We start from the raw sequence: 19,844 nt of genomic DNA on the forward strand, positions 1-19,844 counted from the left end.
TGGAGTACAGCTTTTATGCTGTTGTTTCTTATAATCAATATCTTGTTATAGCCGACTTCCGTGACATGGATCATTGGCTCCACAACAACAATAATTCCTAGGAAGATGAAATACCAGAGGGGGATACTGAGATGGTGGGTGCTGAAGGGCAGTGCCGTTCCACTCTTTTCGGAAATTTTGGAGGGGGAAATTTTTGATTGGATGGGAGAACTAGCAGAAATATCGACTGAACTACTCATCCTGGGACCCAGGGTGTGAAAGGTGATATAATGCAACTGTCGTCATTGTATAATTATTGTTCTGGAATGCTGATGTACATTATTGTTGTTCTTTGTTTACATCATGTATGTAGAAAATCTTGAGCATTACACTTAATTCTTTTCCGTTATTCGTATGTTACAGAGATGCCACCACCACCGCCAGCACAACAGCATGCTATGACACATGCGCCTACAACGGTGGTTGTGGAGGCAGGTAACAGTCACGCACCTGAGCGACATGCGCCACCGCGCAAAACCCCACTCGTTGCGACGCGAGAGGCGGCAGAAGCAACCGCAGCTGCCGCAGTGCCAGCCTCCGCACCATCCCATACCAACTGGCATTCGTGGGTTGTTCAGTCAGAGCAACGATCTCTCACCCCCCACTCTGGCGACGATGAAGTTTCCAAAATGCAGCCGCATCAACCACAGCCTGGGTGCTCCCACAAGAGCTCACTGCCACCACTTCCTCCTACTCTGGCTCTGAATATTCGCCCTAGCCGCCAGTGAAAGGTTGAAAGTGGACTATCGTTAATGAAGTAAAAGATCCACGCAGTGGACACCAAGTGAAAAGCTACTCCTTATGTTTCAGATCTCGACCGCAATAATAAAATGGGAAGGAACTGTTGATTAGAACTCAAGGAGAAGTTGTAGTCTAGTTGACATTCTATTTATACATCTTAAACATGACAAGCAAACAAACTTATTAAAGAAACATCACACAAACATTTTTATTTAACAAATGCCTTACTAACATGAACTCTGTGGTGGACAAAGTGATCTGCTGGGGATCGACACACAACACTAACCAGAACACTAATCGCTCTGTCTGACTTCATACATGTGAATCCATGTTATGGCACCAAACTACGCCACCACCAAGCATTCTACCATACAAAAAAAGAAAAATATGGTTCGGAAGAACAGGGAGCTGAGAAATATATATTATAGCCCTATGTCGCAGCAGCGAATCCTGTACCCTCTTGCTGATCAAGGCGGCACACCATGATGCGTTCGGCGACTGAAGTCATGGACGGCGGCAATCCCGAAAAATGCAAGTACGTGGTCTGGCGTTCGGTTAATTCTGAACGCAGGTACTTCCCTATGAGCCTCTAGAACCCTGATGGATTCTAGTGTGTAGGTGGACCCGTTTGCTGGTCTTCCAAACCAATTTGACTCCGTGCCACGACTGTGTGTCGGGATACATCAAATGTTTAGGCGGCCGACTCAAGACAAGTAAGTACAAGCACGCAGGCTCTAAGTTGCACACTAGCAAAGGACACAAGTCTCACAGTTTAGGTAGAGACCTACAGTTCTTTACTAGGAAGCGCCAGTACAAGAGACTTGTACAAGAGTGGACCTTCTCCCTTTCTCAATCTCTATCCCATTTAAGTTCATATCGTATTTCCTGGAACAAGAATGCCAAATCATTAATTGTAAGCTTTGATGCCAGTGTATGACTACCATCCTTTTCCTTAAATGATCCATCCAAGTCTATGAAACTCTTGCATAGAAGAGTTCATGCGTCTAGGTGCTGAATGACAATCTTAATTTCAACGTTCTTGTTAAATGTCGCGGAAACATAATGGTTAAGCGAGAAGTATTCCTAGCATATGATTCGCTCATCATATTCCACAGTGTGAGACATATTGAGAGACGTCATTGCGAGGTTTCACGCCGGTGTTATCACATTTCGGTTCTGCTGCGAAGTGCTGTGCACTGTGTGCGCTGGTTTTATACCTTACGCCCATCTTAGATGTAGTCGTACAATGATTTCCTCACCACGAAAGTCCACAATTTGGTTCTTCTGGTCCATCTAATTATAGTAATCATTGGCATTAATTGGCCAGTTACTAAACATGAAGCAAGTATTGAATATTACAAAACACTATTCATAACTCATCTGATTGCGGTAATTATTGGCACTCATTGGCCAGTTACAAAGTATTCATACAGTTTTACAAAACATTATTCAGTATTATTCAGAAGTCATCACTCAAAACAAGAGTTAATTATTGGCATAGCATTTATAGAGTATAACAAAATATTATTTACAGAAATTATTGACATAGCATTTATGCATTATTACAAAAAATCATTTAGTATTACTCAGAACTCATCATTCAAATGACATAGAACATATTTAAAATGTAACACACTGTAACTATTACTCAAGGTCTGTGGTCCAACAATACATAGATATAATGGATTCAATACATCTGAGAAATTTGCATTATATTTAGGACTAGAAATATATCCTAAACTGGTGGCATTATTTAGTTATATACTGGTAATAGCTGGGATTGGTAATAATTTTTTTTTGTGTTAGCAATGCATTGCGTTGGGATCGATAATTGCTGGGGCATGAAAATATATGCTTTTGACTTATTGCTGGAAATAAGGATTAATAACGTCATTCGTCATGAGTCAGCTGTAGCAAGGTTAAGAAACAGGTAGAGTATATGTGATCACATTCATGAATGATGCACACAAATGGATAAAAATATGCAAGTACTAGAACAGGTTTAATGACTAACTGCTTATAGCACATTTATTTCATGAATAGCTTCTCCTGGAAAAAATACAAAATGGATTATTGAACTGAAAGAAGAAACGCATATTATGCTGAAAAGTAGTGAACTTCGAATTAACAGGTAATGAAACGTGTACTCAATATGTATGTACTCTAGCTGTCTTTTCCAAAACATTCAGTCATTATACCATGCAACATAAGACATACTGTCAAAACGAACTGCAAAAAAACCTTAAATAACTACATAGCATCTCTTAACTAACAGTAAATATATAAACTTCATCATTATTCTCATCTGCAAGGAAAAACTTCGTTATTCATATTACCATAACTTCATCACTATCATCACCTGAAAAGAAAAACCACATTATTCATATTAGCATATTCTTCATATAATTATTCATCATCATTTATTGTTGTGTTGTTGTGGTCTTCAGTCCTGAGACTGGTTTGATGCAGCTCTCCATGCTACTCTATCCTGTGCAAGCTTTTTCATCTCCCAGTACCTACTGCAACCTACATCCTTCTGAATCTGCTTAGTGTATTCATCTCTTGGTCTCCCTCTACGATTTTTACCCTCCACGCTGCCCTCCAATACTAAATTGGTGATCCCTTGATGCCTCAGAACATGTCCTACCAACCGATCCCTTCTTCTGGTCAAGTTGTGCCACAAACTTCTCTTCTCCCCAATCCTATTCAATACTTCCTCATTAGTTATGTGATCTACCCATTCTTCTGTAGCACCACATTTCGAAAGCTTCTATTCTCTTCTTGTCCAAACTATTTATCGTCCATGTTTCACTTCCATACATGGCTACACTCCATACGAATACTTTCAGAAATGACTTCCTGACACTTAAATCAATACTGGATGTTAACAAATTTCTCTTCTTCAGAAACGCTTACCTTGCCATTGCCAGCCTACATTTTATATCCTCTCTACTTCGACCATCATCAGTTATTTTCCTCCCCAAATAGCAAAACTCCTTTACTACTTTAAGTGCCTCATTTCCTAATCTAATTCCCTCAGCATCACCCGACTTAATTAGACTACATTCCATTATCCTTGTTTTGCTTTTGTTGATGTTCATCTTATATCCTCCTTTCAAGACACTGTCCATTCCATTCAACTGCTCTTCCAAGTCCTTTGCTGTCTCTGACAGAATTACAATGTCATCGGCGAACCTCAAAGTTTTTATTTCTTCTCCATGAATTTTAATACCTACCCCGAATTTTTCTTTTGTTTCCTTTACTGCTTGCTCAATATACAGATTGAACAACATCGGGGAGAGGCTACAACCCTGTCTTACTCCCTTCCCAACCACTGCTTCCCTTTCATGTCCCTCGACTCTTATAACTGCCATCTGGTTTCTGTACAAATTGTAAATAGCCTTTCGCTCCCTGTATTTTACCCCTGCCACCTTCAGAATTTGAAAGAGAGTATTCCTGCCAACATTGTCAAAAGCTTTCTCTAAGTCTACAAATGCTAGAAACGTAGGTTTGCCTTTCCTTAATCTTTCTTCTAAGATAAGTCGTAAGGTCAGTATTGCCTCACGTGTTCCAGTGTTTCTACGGAATCCAAACTGATCTTCCCCGAGGTTGGCTTCTACTAGTTTTTCCATTCGTCTGTAAAGAATTCGTGTTAGTATTTTGCAGCTGTGACTTATTAAGCTGATAGTTCGGTAATTTTCACATCTGTCAACACCTGCTTTCTTTGGGATTGGAATTATTATATTCTTCTTGAAGTCTGAGGGTATTTCGCCTGTTTCATACATCTTGCTCACCAGATGGTAGAGTTTTGTCAGGACTGGCTCTCCCGCGGCCGTCAGTAGTTCCAATGGAATATTGTCTACTCCGGGGGCCTTGTTTCGACTTTCAGTGCTCTGTCAAACTCTTCACGCAGTATCGTATCTCCCATTTCATCTTCATCTACATCCTCTTCCATTTCCATAATATTGTCCTCAAGTACATCGCCCTTGTATAGACCCTCTATATACTCCTTCCACCTTTCTGCTTTTCCTTCTTTGCTTAGAACTGGGTTTCCATCTGAGCTCTTGATATTCATACAAGTCGTTCTCTTATCTCCAAAGGTCTCTTTAATTTTCGTGTAGGCGGTATCTATCTTACCCCTAGTGAGATAGGCCTCTAGCCATACCTGCTTAGACATTTTGCACTTCCTGTGGATCTCACTTTTGAGACCTTTGTATTCCTTTCTGCCTGCTTCATTGACTGCATTTTTACATTTTCCCCTTCATCAATTAAATTCAATATTTCTTCTGTTACCCAAGGATTTCTACTAGCCCTCGTCTTTTTACCTACTTGATCCTCTGCTGCCTTCACTACTTCATCCCTCAATGCTACCCATTCTTCTTCTACTTTATTTATTTTCCCCATTTCTGTCAATTGCTCCCTTATGCTCTCCCTGAATCTCTGTACAACCTCTGGTTCTTTCAGTTTATCCAGGTCCCATCTCCTTAAATTCCCTCCTTTTTGCAGTTTCTTCAGTTTTAATCTACAGGTCATAACCAATAGATTGTGGTCAGAGTCCACATCTGCCCCTGGAAATGTCTTACAATTTAAAACCTGATTCCTAAATCTCTGTATTACCATTATATAATGTATCTGATACCTTTTAGTATCTCCAGGGTTCTTCCATGTATACAACTTTCTTTCATGATTCTTAAACCAAGTGTTAGTTATGATTATGTTGTGCTCTGTGCAAAATTCTACCAGGCGGCTTCCTCTTTCATTTCTGTCCCCCAATCCATATTCACCTACTATGTTTCCTTCTCTCCCTTTTCCTACACTCGAATTCCAGTCACCCATGACTATTAAATTTTCGTCTCCCTTCACAATCTGAATAATTTCTTTTATTTCATCATACATTTCTTCAATTTCTTCGTCATCTGCAGAGCTAGTTGGCATATAAACTTGTACTACTGTAGTAGGTGTGGGCTTCGTATCTATCTTGGCCACAATAATGCGTTCACTATGCTGTTTGTAGTAGCTTACCCGCATTCCTATTTTCCTATTCATTATTAAACCTACTCCTGCATTACCCCTATTTGATTTTGTGTTTATAACCTTGTAGTCACCTGACCAGAAGTCTTGTTCCTCCTGCCACCGAACTTCACTAATTCCCACTATATCTAACTTCAACCTATCCATTTCCCTTTTTAAATTTTCTAACCTACCTGCCCGATTAAGGGATCTGACATTCCACGCTCCGATCCGTAGAACGCCAGTTTTCTTTCTCCTGATAACGACATCCTCTTGAGTAGTCCCCGCCCGGAGATCCGAATGGGGGACTATTTTACCTCCGGAATATTTTACCCAAGAGGACGCCATCATCATGTAATCATACAGTAGAGCTGCATGCCCTCGGGAAAAATTATGGCTGTAGTTTCCCCTTGCTTTCAGCCGTTCGCAGTACCAGCACAGCAAGGCCGTTTTGGTTATTGTTACAAGGCCAGATCAGTCAATCATCCAGACTGTTGCCCTTGCAACTACTGAAAAGGCTGCTGCCCCTCTTCAGGAACCACACGTTTGTCTGGCCTCTCAACAGATACCCCTCCGTTGTGGTTGCACCTACGGTACGGCTATCTGTATCGCTGAGGCACGCAAGCCTCCCCACCAACGGCAAGGTCCATGGTTCATGGGGGGGGGGGGGGCATCATTTATTATCATCTGCAAAAAAGGACACTTCATTATTCATTATTCATATTACCATTTACTTCATACAACTATTCATACTATAGAGTTTCTTATTTCTAGGATATTTCATCACTAAAACTAAGATGTGTAGTTCTGTCTGACAGCCTGCATCAATCGCCTCGTATTCTGAAAGAAAAATAATTAGTCAAGACTGCTATCATACGATGTGTATAGTACATTCTGGTTAATGCTTGTTAATTCTGATCCATTTACTCTTCATGACAAGATATTGCATTTTCTTTCGTTCATTCCAATGGTAAAATTTCCATTTCAGAGTAAACCACTGTGGTTTGTTTATTTTTTTTCTTGTACACATTATTGCTTTCTGAAAAATTATGAATAAGGATTAATATTTTGCATTTAAATCATATACCCATTAGATAAAAACTTGTTTCTAGTGATATAATTAAGCATACAGCATAGCATGACAGAAAACGTATTATGTCAAAAACATAGACAGTTGTATAAAAAAATGTATACACAGTATCATAATGTAGTAGCAAAAAAAATGTAGAATAGTCAAGATATTGAGATATCATAAGGAAAAATGTCAAAGTCAAATGGTGTTTGTTTTATCTTAAAGATTACATAGTGCATACAGACAAAAATTCTACTTTCGATAGGAAAACAATCATACATACACAAAAATTGAAAAATGTGCATGGTCTGATATATAACGACAAGAAAAGCGACCTGCTAACCTTACCTTGCCGGGCACTTGCCAGAAAAAAAAATGATAATCATCAGTAAGTGTTCATATAAATATAATTGCATAAGTGGTCATATAAAATTCAGGAAATGGCATTACAGTGTGATAAATCATAAAGTATATTCATTCAATAAAGGGTTTAATATTGGAGACATGGTGATTGCCTTTGCTTTTTCTGGTTCTCAAAGTTTCAACATGTAATACATTCGGGTGAGGAATGCTGCGAATTCGATATGGACCTGCGTATAGAAGCTCAAATTTACTACATCTACTCTTTCCTCTGTTGGATAAATAGTGTGTACGTACTAATATCTTCTGTCCTATGTGAAAGTCACGGCGTGTACAAACCTGTATTTGCTGTCTTCGCCGGCGCTCTGCGGCACGTTTGATGTTGTTGAGTGCAATGTCAATTATTTCATGGTGGCGTAGTCGACGAGATGTAGGAAAAGATACTAATTATTTAATTTTGTTAGGTGGTTCAACGTTTTTCAGTATAACAGTCGGAGATAGCATAGTAGATTCATTTGGTATGGAGTTAATTACATCCAGGAATGAGAGTATGCGTGTGTCCCAATCAATATGTTTTTTATGGCAGTATATTCTACATAGTTTACCAATTTCTTTCTTTAGTCGTTCACAAGGGTTCGAAGAAGCGTGATACTTGGATATATAGATCGGAGAAATGTTTCTAGCTCGCAACATACGTGTCCATATCGCAGATCGAAATTGCGGTCCATTGTAGGAAATTAGATGTGGTTTCAACAGCGACAAAGATATAACAAAAACCACTATTAGTTCTGGGAATCGGACCAAAAATGTCTACAGCGGCCATGTGTCTCAATTTAACGGGTACAATGTGATGTAACGGAGGAATATGTGAAGTCGTGTTTGATTTAGCTTTCTGGCAGATTTGACATGACGCTAAAACTCATCGAATACGTTTCTCCATGTTGGCAAAATAATAGTTCTGTCTCAGTATAAGAAAACATTTTCTGGCTCCATAATGTGCGTAACTTACGTGAGTATACCAAATTAATTTGTTAACAAGCTCGTCAGGAATGCATAATAGCCAGTTATTGCTGTCAGGGTGAGAGCGGCGAAACAGAATATTATTGCGTACAGTATAATGGTTTCTAATGGCAACATTATTCTTATCTTGCCAAAGGTGTTTAATTTCTTTCCACACGTTGTCTTTGCTCTGCTCTTGTGATATGTCTCGTAATGACGATGAAATGAAATTTTCAAATGCGACTTGCTGAATATACATGTCGCTAAAATTTGCTTGGCAGAAGTTAGTTGCGATGTCTTGCTGATTGTTGCTGAGAGAACGGGATAGTGCGTCTGCTTCAATATTTTGTGTACCGGGAATGTGAACAATTGTAAAATTAAATTCCTGTAAATAAAGTTTCCATCTGCTTAATCTGTCATGCGAAAATTTAGCTGAAAGTAAAAACTGTATAGGTCTATGATCTGTGTAAACGGTCGTATGTCTTCCATAAAGAAAATGCCTAAATCTCGTAAATGCCCATACAAAACATAATGTTTCAAGTTCTGTAACAGAATAATTGCGTTCAGCAGGTGACAGAATGAGACTTGCAAAGGCGATGTTTTTGATGTTTTTAATTACTGTAGTACCGTCTTCTTCAATTTCCTGAAAAATGTGTACGCCTAAAGCGGTGTTAGAACTGTCGGTGGCAATGGAAAAATTTCTGGTAGGATCTGGGTGTGATAAAAGTGGTGCATTCAACAAGGCATGTTTCAAATTAACAAACTCAGACTGTGCTTGGCTATCCCAGGACCAAATAGTGTCTTTACCCGTCAGTTGGCATAATCTAGGGGTGTGTAAAGCAGAGTAATGATAAATTTACGGAAAAAGTTAATTAAACCCAGAAAGCTGCGTAGTTGTTTCTTCGTCATTGGAACAGTAATGTCACGTAAAGCTTGAAGTTCTTCCGGGCCAGGAGCAATGCCTTCTGCTGAAATTACATGCCCAAGAAATTTTATGGAAGTTTTACCAAAGTACGATTTGCTAAGATTAACTGTGAGTCCTTGTGCACGAAAAGTTTGTAACAGTTGTTTGAGAATCAGATTGTGTTCAGGCCAGTTAGCTTATGCGATAACGATGTCGTCTACATACGTTGTGATTCTGTCTTTCATGCAAAAGTGTGTATCGGATGTCGTCAAAACTAATAACATTTTCGTGAACGAGAGTCTGTGTGTCAAAAGTATTGCTTGCGTTGCTGGAAGATGCAACCTGTACTGTGTCTAGTCAAATTCTTTCTGACGTGCTGTTATTTGCGGGAGGATGCTGTGGCATTTCAACTATTTGTACTGTTCTGTTACTTTTTCCTGACACATTAGGTTCGGGATGATACCTACTGTCTGGTTCATTCATGATAATCTTTTGTTGCGGATGATTTTGCTGCTGGCAAGACCGACTGTTATTAAACGTACGCTGAAAATTGTGCTCATTACTTTTACGTCTGTCATGATAGTCATTGCAATACGGCGCGTTGCGATAGGAGTTGAAATGATGTGTTTTCTGTACGTAGTGATTTCCTTGTTGCTGTGCGTTACTATTTGGCGGAGCCGACGCAGTACGTGTAGGCGGCGAAACATTAAAGCTTGGTTGACCTTGTAAACCACATTGTTGGTTAGGTATGCTAACCGTCTGGCTTTGATGCTGTTGCGGGGAAAACCCTCTCTTGTTGCCAAATGTGTCTGCGATAGCTGAAAATTTTGTACATACTGATGACTAAAATTTTGTTTGTTATTAAAATTGTGCTGTTAGTTCTTTTCATTCCGGGAGTGTCTAATGAGAACTGTCACTTTCGGTAAAACTTGTCATATCTGCTTTTCTTTACTCATTCTTAATTCTCGATAGATCGATAGTTGAAGAGTTGTTTTGATAGATATAAAGGACAGTAGAAGAGAAGGCAGCAGTGCAGAAAACTAAAGATGAAATAGCACTACTACGGCTCGGGGCCCTGTGCACGCTACGGCACATATTCATCGAAGTGTAATGAATCCCCTGAGGTCTCTTACGCGCTGCAAATAAATCTTAATTTCTGTATTATAGACAATGCTGGTGAAAATTCAAAAGCAAATGGTCATATCCAGTCCAAAGCATGACTCTGTGTTCTGTCATTATTAAGTACCTTAAATTTTCTCACGGTTAGAAAGTGCTTATAATCAAAATTATCGTCTCTGAATGTCTGAGCAGGTTCAGGATTGTATGATAATCTGTTTGTCTGTGTCTGCCCGGAATCCAAGTCACGTACTCTATGTAAATTACCTAAGTTATACTGGCTGAGTGAGTGTGAGAAATGTTCGGAATGTGGCGCATGCTGTGTCGTGTTAGAGGCTGAATCATTTTTCATCTCTGTCACTTCTTGCTGTAAAGATGACAATTTTCTACGTAATGTATTATCGGACGAACCTATCTCACTGATCGTCTGCTGTAAATTTTGGAATTCGGGTGTTTGATTAAACGAAACTGGTGACGTATCGTCTGATTTGGTGTTATTGTTATTTTCGATAACGTCAATACGACTGGCCAATTCATCAAATTTTTGTCAGTGCTTTAACCTGATCATCGTTTTTAGTATCACAGGCATTAATTTGTTTTTGTATTTTACGTGTGGTTTTGTTCAATTTCTTAACGTCTGCTTTGATGGCATCGGGATCCTGTATTAGTTCCAACTTTTCAAGTCTGTTGGTCATTGTCTGAAAGTCTAATGTGTGTGTATCTGTTTTTGTTTTAAGATCGGAGATTTCATCATGCAATTCGGTGTTCAACTGTTTGATTTCGTCTGATACTGTAGCAATATTGTTGTCGACGTATGTTTTTACTCTCGTAAATAACTTACGCTTGTCTTCCTGTCTCTGTGCTGTAATTGTTTCCATGACTTGTTGCTTTACTTTATTCTGTTCCTGTATAAATTTACGGTAACGCGTTTCACTGGTTTGTAGGTGGTGATTAAAACGTTCGTTAATTTGGCTGTTCTGTTGGTCAAATTTCGCGTCTACTTTCGCATCCAGTGTGCGTGAAAGTTCTACTGACATTAATTTAAACTCGTCGCGTAACTGTGTTTCGTTTTCAGAACATTGTTTAGCGACTGCACTAATTTCATCTCTAAGTAATTTCGTTGTGGCTGCATGTATATTACTTAATTCTTGTGCCACAGGTCTAATTTCTTCACTATTCTTCCTAGCACAAGCCTTAATTTCCTCACGTAATTCTTCTTTAGTATCATGACATTGCACGCAACGGCTGTAATCTGTTGACTAAGCTGTTTGAAATTGTTGTCTTGTTTTTCATTCGACTGTTTGAGATTTTCTTTAAGTTGTTGTTTGAGATTTTCATTAAGTTGTATCAATAATGCCATAACTCGATCCATGCCAAAATTACCTACTCTATTCTCTGTGCTGTGTGATGGTGTATCTGCATGTGTCACGTTTTGTGTAACCATTTGGTCATTGTCTGATTCACAATAAGGTTTGCCAATCGGATGTGCACCGTTGGTCACTACCTCAGAATCAAATAAATCTGACGTATTTTGAGTACATTGTTCACCTTCGTTAGAAACAATTATCTGTTTGCTACGTAAATTTTGCAAATTAGGTGTGTCAAACTGGGCAGCATTCATTGTAAGGGAACGTGCCGCATAATCAATTGTCGTTGAATTAACAGAGGACACTGATGAATTTGTTTGCTCATCATTAGTATTAAAATCAATACTAGTGATCGATATGCACTGATTGTCTGTAAGTAGAGGATGATCACTATTACACTGAGTGTCGCAAGTATTATCGGTCAAATTATTCAAATGGCTCAAATGGCTCTGAGCACTATGGGACTTAACATCTATGGTCATCAGTCCCCTAGATCTTAGAACTACTTAAACCTAATTAACCTAAGGACATTACACAACACCCAGCCATCACGAGGCAGAGAAAATCCCCGACCCCACCGGGAATCGAACCCGGGAACCCGGGCATGGGAAGCGAGAACGCTACCGCACGACCACGAGATGCGAAATTATTCAAGTCGGCTATTTCACTCATTGCACATCACGATGTACTGTTAACAGTTTTTCGCGGAATTTTTCACAAATCAAAATTAAGCACAAAATGAAACAAAGACGAAGTAAAAATGGCACAAATACAATTACAACAAAGAGCAATAAATTGCCGATGATCTGTGAAAGAAAGAGTGACAAATTAGTAAATGCGTTGCGCCAGATGCAAACTACATTTAAGTAAATAAGAGCAGATATATAACTGACTACTTCTCAGAAATTCACAATGAAATACGATCCTGGCAGGGTCGCCAAGTGTAACCTCCCCACAAAAATTCCTTCACAGTTAGTGTAACCTCAAAACAGAAAAATTCCTAAACTTCTCAACAGTAAAAATTATAATTATGTCGTTCACATTCAGTGTAACGTCCCAACAAAAAAATAAATTCAGTAACCTGGTAATAATACAATGTAACTAACCTCTCAATTAAATTGTCGCTCACTTATAGCTTTTCAATAATTGACTGTGAATTTAACCTGGTAAATTTCGGACGTCAGGAGTTCTGCGTCATGGCCCTGAAAGATCATTCTGAATAAAAAAAGAAAAATTCTTACCTTAATGAAGTCGCCGGATAACGCATATATATCTTCTCTTACAATAAATTTTTCTGGCACAGCCATGTGCAATGCTGGCCGATAGATTTGTCATTTATGAAAAGAAACAACTGATTTTTCACTTGCAATAATCGGGATGATCATGGATTGGAGAAATTAGTAAATTCTTTAAATTGAAATGAATGGTTGTTAAAAGTTACTTTTTATGAGAAAGATTATTATTAGGAGATTTTTAAAACATTTACATGGGACTTGAGATAACAATACTACATATTCGCGAGGCTGCTTTTACCTTATACAATAATGCTCAGGGTCCAGCATCGCTGCACCACGACCGGCCCAGCCAACACGATACACCAAACCAGACTAGACTGCTCGCTAGCAACAACTTACTGCTACAGCTACACAGTTCCTACTGCAGTCAACACTGCTCTCTGGTCTGAGATTCTCTTATACCTTACACATCGCAGGCAGCGTGTGGGCAATACATCGAAATTACATCTGCTCGGACCTCTTACACACTTCATAAATTTTTATTCAGCAATTATACACAGTATGCACTGCATCAACAGGAAACACGAGTACAGAATATATAAAATAAAGCCCTCTCATAAGCACAGAATTCAGCATGTATTTCTCTCAAACGTGTTGGCAGTACATTAGATTCTGTTGCCCCACTGTTCGAAGTTGCCTACGTGCACACTGATCATATGGAGATATTTTGCAATGTACCTTTAAACAGCTTTAACACCAGGCAGTAATGTGTTCAGTCTTTCCAACACAATAGGTAACCACCATCTGTAGACCGAACAAGGTTGTAACGGTGGAGTGCTGTAGATAAATGGATTTGTCACCCGATTTCACATGGAGTGCAGAGTCATTGTACATTATTGTAGTGGACAGCGTTACAGCACCACAGTAAATGCCCAGAGGAAGACGGCTCAGATGATACTCGGCGGTCAACTGCTGCATAGTTCATTCCATTCTGTCTCCGTAAACCGCACTTTAACACTTTTAGCTACATTCTCGATCTCTGTCACAACACGCCAGTTTCTGTTTGCGGTTGCTTCTATACCAGTATGTAAACGCTTCGAACCACCAATGGTTAAATTATACACTGAAGTGAACAGTAGCGGTGCACATCCACTACATCCTCACTTTGTCCATGCAGCATCACAGGAATATTCTGCAATGGCGTGTATGAGGGGATCCAGTACAGAACTGCGTCGTGCTTATTAGTACCGCCGGTGCACTTCAGCGAGTCAAAGGCTGGCTGCGTGTCTTCAACCGACAATAACACCTCATCGTCCTGCTCCATCAAGTTGGAGCGCAACAGGATCCCAGGGTGCTGCCGCTGCTGCGGGTCCCGACGGGCTTGGACACGTACTGCTGCAGACCCCAACAGAATGGAGGACGTCGCACCCACTGATGAGCAAGCGATAATAGCAACGCAAAGATTTCATCCTCATCACACGAGGGTAAACACAGACATTAAGCAAGGGGTATTTACTCTTCTGCTGATTCAATGTATCATAGCAAAATACACCTCAGTAGCAACTTTGAGTAGACAAGGTACAGCATATTATTAAACCATCAGCAAAACAACACACGGCAACTGTATGTCACTGGTCAAATAGTAAAGAACGAGTACTATAGACCATTACAAGGAAGTATGCTCAAAATGTAAAATGCAATGTCAGTTATAAAACAATAGTCTACTGCTTATAACCCCAAGTATGTTCGAATGTTAAGGCTATATCCTGGTAGGCTCTCAGTCACGTAAAATGTAAATTTAAATTAGTTAATTTTCGCATTACGTTCTTCCAATTTATTTATTTATTTATAACTTACAACCTTAATTGGTCCAGAAAAGGAATTTGACAATTCTACGTGAAAAAAGCTGTTCTATCTCTTGAAAGGTAGAACAATACTATATATGTACAAAAAACAAAGGGTGAGAATAGGTATTAATAGAGAATTGTGTAAAGAAAAAATTATGAAAGGCGGTATGTCAAGAATGATTGTTATCTTCTCATTTCTTTTATCTTTTTCATCAAAAAAGTGGTGAGGATCTTCAAAGAAAAAACATGAGGAGTTAAAGGGAAAGGAATGTCCGCCTTTGGCATAAGATTTGTACGTTATATTGCCTTAATAGTTAATAGTGAAAAACATGTGTGAAATATACTTTCTCTAAACTTCCAGCATTATAAAATAGTTTTAACTTAAAATTAGCAGTTAATAAACCAAATTCGTGACAATAAGCAAGTAAAAATTGAGAAGGATATCTGACCACAAAACTGAAAGAAATAAAAAAGGAAATTTGATAAATTTTATTATTAAGCTCTTAATTACAGAAGACAACAGATGCGGCACTGAAATCAGAAAACGAATCACCACAGCTAAATGTATTGAAGGAAATTAATCCTTCAGTACAGTAAAGAGAAAATGAATAATTAGTAAAAACGTCCCTATCAGGTGCGGTCCTGTGTGATGGACACTCTCGAATACAGACAAGAAAAGGTTTCAAATGATAAGAATGTGGCTCTGGAGAAGGCTATACGCACCAGTTTGACAGAAAGAAAACCCAATGAAAAGGTTCTGAAAGAGACCAGCCATCAGAGAAACCTCATAACAACGATTCAAAAAGGAAAAGAAGTCCTTTTGGAAATTTATAAAGAATTTTTTTATAAAGAATTTTTCTAAGGTCTAGCCGAAATGAACAAGAAATGACAAGCATAAAACAATGATTGTCGATCTACAATTAAGTAGTGTAAATGAGCGTGTAATTAAAGTGATGACCTCATCTCGTTATGATACGATGAATGAACTTTTAGTTAATTGTAATTTTAAATGTAGAATTCTCAACCAAAAGAACGAAATTAAATTTGCTGCCCAACTCAAAATCAATTAACTGCAATCACATAGTCGACCTGTATCGTTACTTAGATGTAAAAAGCAGTATCAAGAAAAATAGAGAAAAACCTTTTTTGACCTTACATATAGTCCCATAGCAATATGGTATCAATATTGCTGACTAATAAGTATGTATGGACCCAGAAATCCTTTACGTTATTCGAAATGCACTGATGTGGCCAACCTCTACAGCTCTCATAATACTGGAGATAAACTAACTCTATACACATAAACCGGGTGATCAAAAAGTCAGTATAAATTTGAAAACTTAATAAAGCACGGAATAATGTAGATAGAGAGGTAAAAATTGACACACATGCTTCGAATGACATGGGGTTTTATTAGAACAACCCCATATTGCTAGACGCGTGAAAGATCTCGTGCCCGCGTCGTTTAGTGATGATCGTGTGCTCAGCTGCCACTTTCGTCATGCTCGACCTCCCAGGTCCCCAGACCCCAGTCCGTGCGATTATTGGCTTTGGGGTTACCTGAACTCGCAAGTGTATCGTGATCGACCAACATCTCTAGGGATGCTGAAAGACAACATCCGACGCCAATGCCTCACCATAACTCCGGACATGCTTTACAGTGCTGTTCGCAACATTATTCCTCGACTACAGCTATTGTTGAGGAATGATGGTGGACATATTGAGCATTTCCTGTAAAGAACATCATCTTTGCTTTGTCTAACTTCGTTATGCTAATTTTGCTATTCTGATCCGATGAAGCGCCATCTGTCAGACATTTTTTTGAACTTAAGTATTTTTTTGGTTCTAATAAAACCCCATGCCATTCCAAGCATGTGCGTCAATTTTTACCTCTCTATCTATATTATTCCGTGATTTATTCAGTTTTCAAATTTATACTGACTTTTTGATCAACCGGTACATCAACTGTCAATTTCAAGTACCGCTTTTGGGTGTAGTTATTGGGCAATAAGAACAAAAAACGTTTATGAGACGTTGAACTCACATGGTATAATTTTCTTATTTCTTCTTTTACTTCTGCCTTTGTCCAGCAGTTTTTGCAGGCTCGACATGGTTACGATTTGATTTGGCATGGTTAATTGAAGGGGTGGCCAGATGCCCTTCCTGTCGCCACCCCGTACCCCCTGGCACGCAATCAGTGTCTGCGTCTAGTGTAAAACATGAAATAGTGTGAACGTGTTTCAGATGTCTGCATGTCGTGTAACTAAGGCGGGACGTGGGGACCAGCCCGGTATTCACCTATTGGGATCTGAAAATATGCCTAAAAACAACATCCAGGCTGGCCGCCACACCGGCCTTCGTCGTTAATCCGCCGGGTATATTCGACCCGAGTCCGGAGCGCCTACCCGACTCCACGAAGCAGTGCATTAGCACTCTCGGCTGACCTGGCGAGTCGAACTCAGATCGTATAATGGTGGTAGGCAAATCTGATCGCTTCAAAAAAAAGTTTAGTAAAAGGATCACGGAATCTGCGTAACACTAATAATGCACTGAAATAATAGGACCATTTGTGAGTACTTTTCTATAAATAAACTGCCTATTGGCTTCTGTCTCGGGTTCTTCGACCGACGTTCATCTAATGATTTTTCTGACGTTTCGCCAGCACGAGTGGCTGGCATTGTCAAAGCTCCACCCTCCATTGCCGGTGGTGAACTGGAGCCGAGCTCGCGGCCGCAGACTATATGTACCTGGCGCGCCAACGTCCGAGGGCTTCTCCGCGGTCATTTCCGGTGCGGTTCTCCTCTTGCTACTTGCGATGGTCGTTCGCTGCAGTACTGGAAGCCAGGATCCGTTTACCTTAAGGCTTTCCTCTTTCTTGTTGAAACTATTTGCGTGTTTTTGTATTTCTACAGCTTCTCTGAACAAACGCGTGTGATGGTGCTTTTCTACAGCCAGAACTTCCGTGTCGGCGAATTTTATTACGTGGTCGGTCTCATTCAGTGCGTGCTCTACCACGGCCGATTTCTCCACCTGCCACAACCTGCAATGTCGCTTATGCTCTTTGATCCTGGTGTTAATTGATCGTCCAGTCATTCCGACATAAACTTTTCCGCATGTGCATGGTATACGGTGGTGGCCAACTTCTTCATGGAACAATTCGAAGCACAGGCACTGGACTCGGCGACTGGCAAACCTAAGGTGTGGCACAGGTACGTCGATGATACTTTCGTGGTGTGGAGCCATGGCGGAGAACAACTCGGTGACCTCCTAAGACACTTGAACAGCCTCCATGTCAACATAACATTTACCATGGAAGTAGAAAAGGACAAGAAACTGCCATTTCTAGATGTGCTGGTCACAAGGGACGGCGAAAACCTGGGACACAGTTTGTATCGAAAACCGACACACACGGACCGATACCTGCACAAACTGTCAAACTACCACCCGAGCCAGAAAAGAGGCATGATTAATACGATCGTAACGAGAGCAGGACGAATATGTGAGCCGCAACACCTCAAACGAGAAATGCAACACCTGGAAACGGTCCTGAGGAGCAATGGGTACTCCACAAATTATATTAGAAGTGTAACAGAGACAAACACTCGGCGAAGTAAGGAACCAGAAAAAGAAATGTCGGGTACGGCCTTTCTGCCATACATTCACAGAGTGACGGTCAGAATCGGCCGAATATTGCGCAAACACGGCGTAAAGACGATTTTCAAACCGACAAGAAAGATCAAAGAGTGTCTTATATCGGCGAAGGAGAAAAGAGACCCACTTGCAATGTCGGGAATATACCGAATACCATGCACATGCGGAAAAGTTTACGTCGGAATGACTGCTCTGCCGGCCGAAGTGGCCGTGCGGTTAAAGGCGCTGCAGTCTGGGACCGCAAGACCGCTACGGTCGCAGGTTCGAATCCTGCCTCGGGCATGGATGTTTGTGATGTCCTTAGGTTAGTTAGGTTTAACTAGTTCTAAGTTCTAGGGGACTAATGACCTCAGCAGTTGAGTCCCACAGTGCTCAGAGCCATTTGAACCTTGCGCTCTTCGTACGATATTTAAATCAATTCTGAATCTACTGGAACTTTTTTGTATGTAAATGAAAGGTGGTTAACAGACCTGCCTAGTACGCAGGAGATCCCGGGTTCGAATACCGCTCGGGTACACATTTTCACTCGTCACCACTGATTCCACGTAATGTCCCGATGCAGCTGACACCAGTGATCTCCTCCCTTTCCTCTCCTTCCTCCCACTTCTGTCTTCAGTTTGCATAATATGTACCTCATCTGTGGATTCTGCATGGTGTCTGTTCTTTCGGACATGTGTGAAAGAACAGACACCACGCACTCATATAACTTTTTTTTGTAATAACTAGTACAGAGACATTCCCCTGAACCATGAAAAGTTTGATGTCCCCACATTAGTACTAAAAATTCCGTTAAATTTCGGTGATGTCATAAATCAAACAAATTTAACATTTTTAATTCAACTAAATACCTAGGGATTACAATTAGGCCTAACTTAAACAGGAAACATCACGTAGAAAACGTGGAACGAGCGAACAAAATATAGCGTTAGATGTAACTTATAAGATGAAATAAATCTGGCTACACCACGCGGTATTGCTACCCGATATGCGATCCTCACCAGATAGGACTGACAGAGGACATTGAAAATATTCAGACGATAAGCAAGTTGGAGTAACAATCGTTAAAATTAAGACACTTTTCATCGCAGCGATATCTTGTCGTGATACTTCAGTTACCACCTTTCTCCTCCGAATGCGAAAATATTTTGTTCACTCCCACCTACATACGGATAAGTAACCATCGTGATAAAATCAGAGCCCGCACTGAAAGATTTACGTGATTTATACCAATATTAGAATGTCGAACCGTCGAAAAATTGAAAGTGTTTATAGAACTGTGGCAAGAACTTAAGTGTGAAATGCAAAGTACTGATCAGATGTAACATAAATACATTTCTGAACCTTATTCCAGTGTTAAATACTGAAGTAAGAAGTAGAGCACTTGTCCGCTAAAGGCAAAAGTCCTGAGTTTGAGTATTCGTCCGGCACTCAATCCACCAGGAACACTCACACCAGCGCACGCTCCACAATGACCTTAAATGAGAAAGAAGCATGGGTATCATT

Source organism: Schistocerca piceifrons, chromosome 1, assembly GCF_021461385.2.
Source record: "Schistocerca piceifrons isolate TAMUIC-IGC-003096 chromosome 1, iqSchPice1.1, whole genome shotgun sequence".
NCBI classification, from domain to species: Eukaryota; Metazoa; Arthropoda; class Insecta; order Orthoptera; family Acrididae; genus Schistocerca; species Schistocerca piceifrons.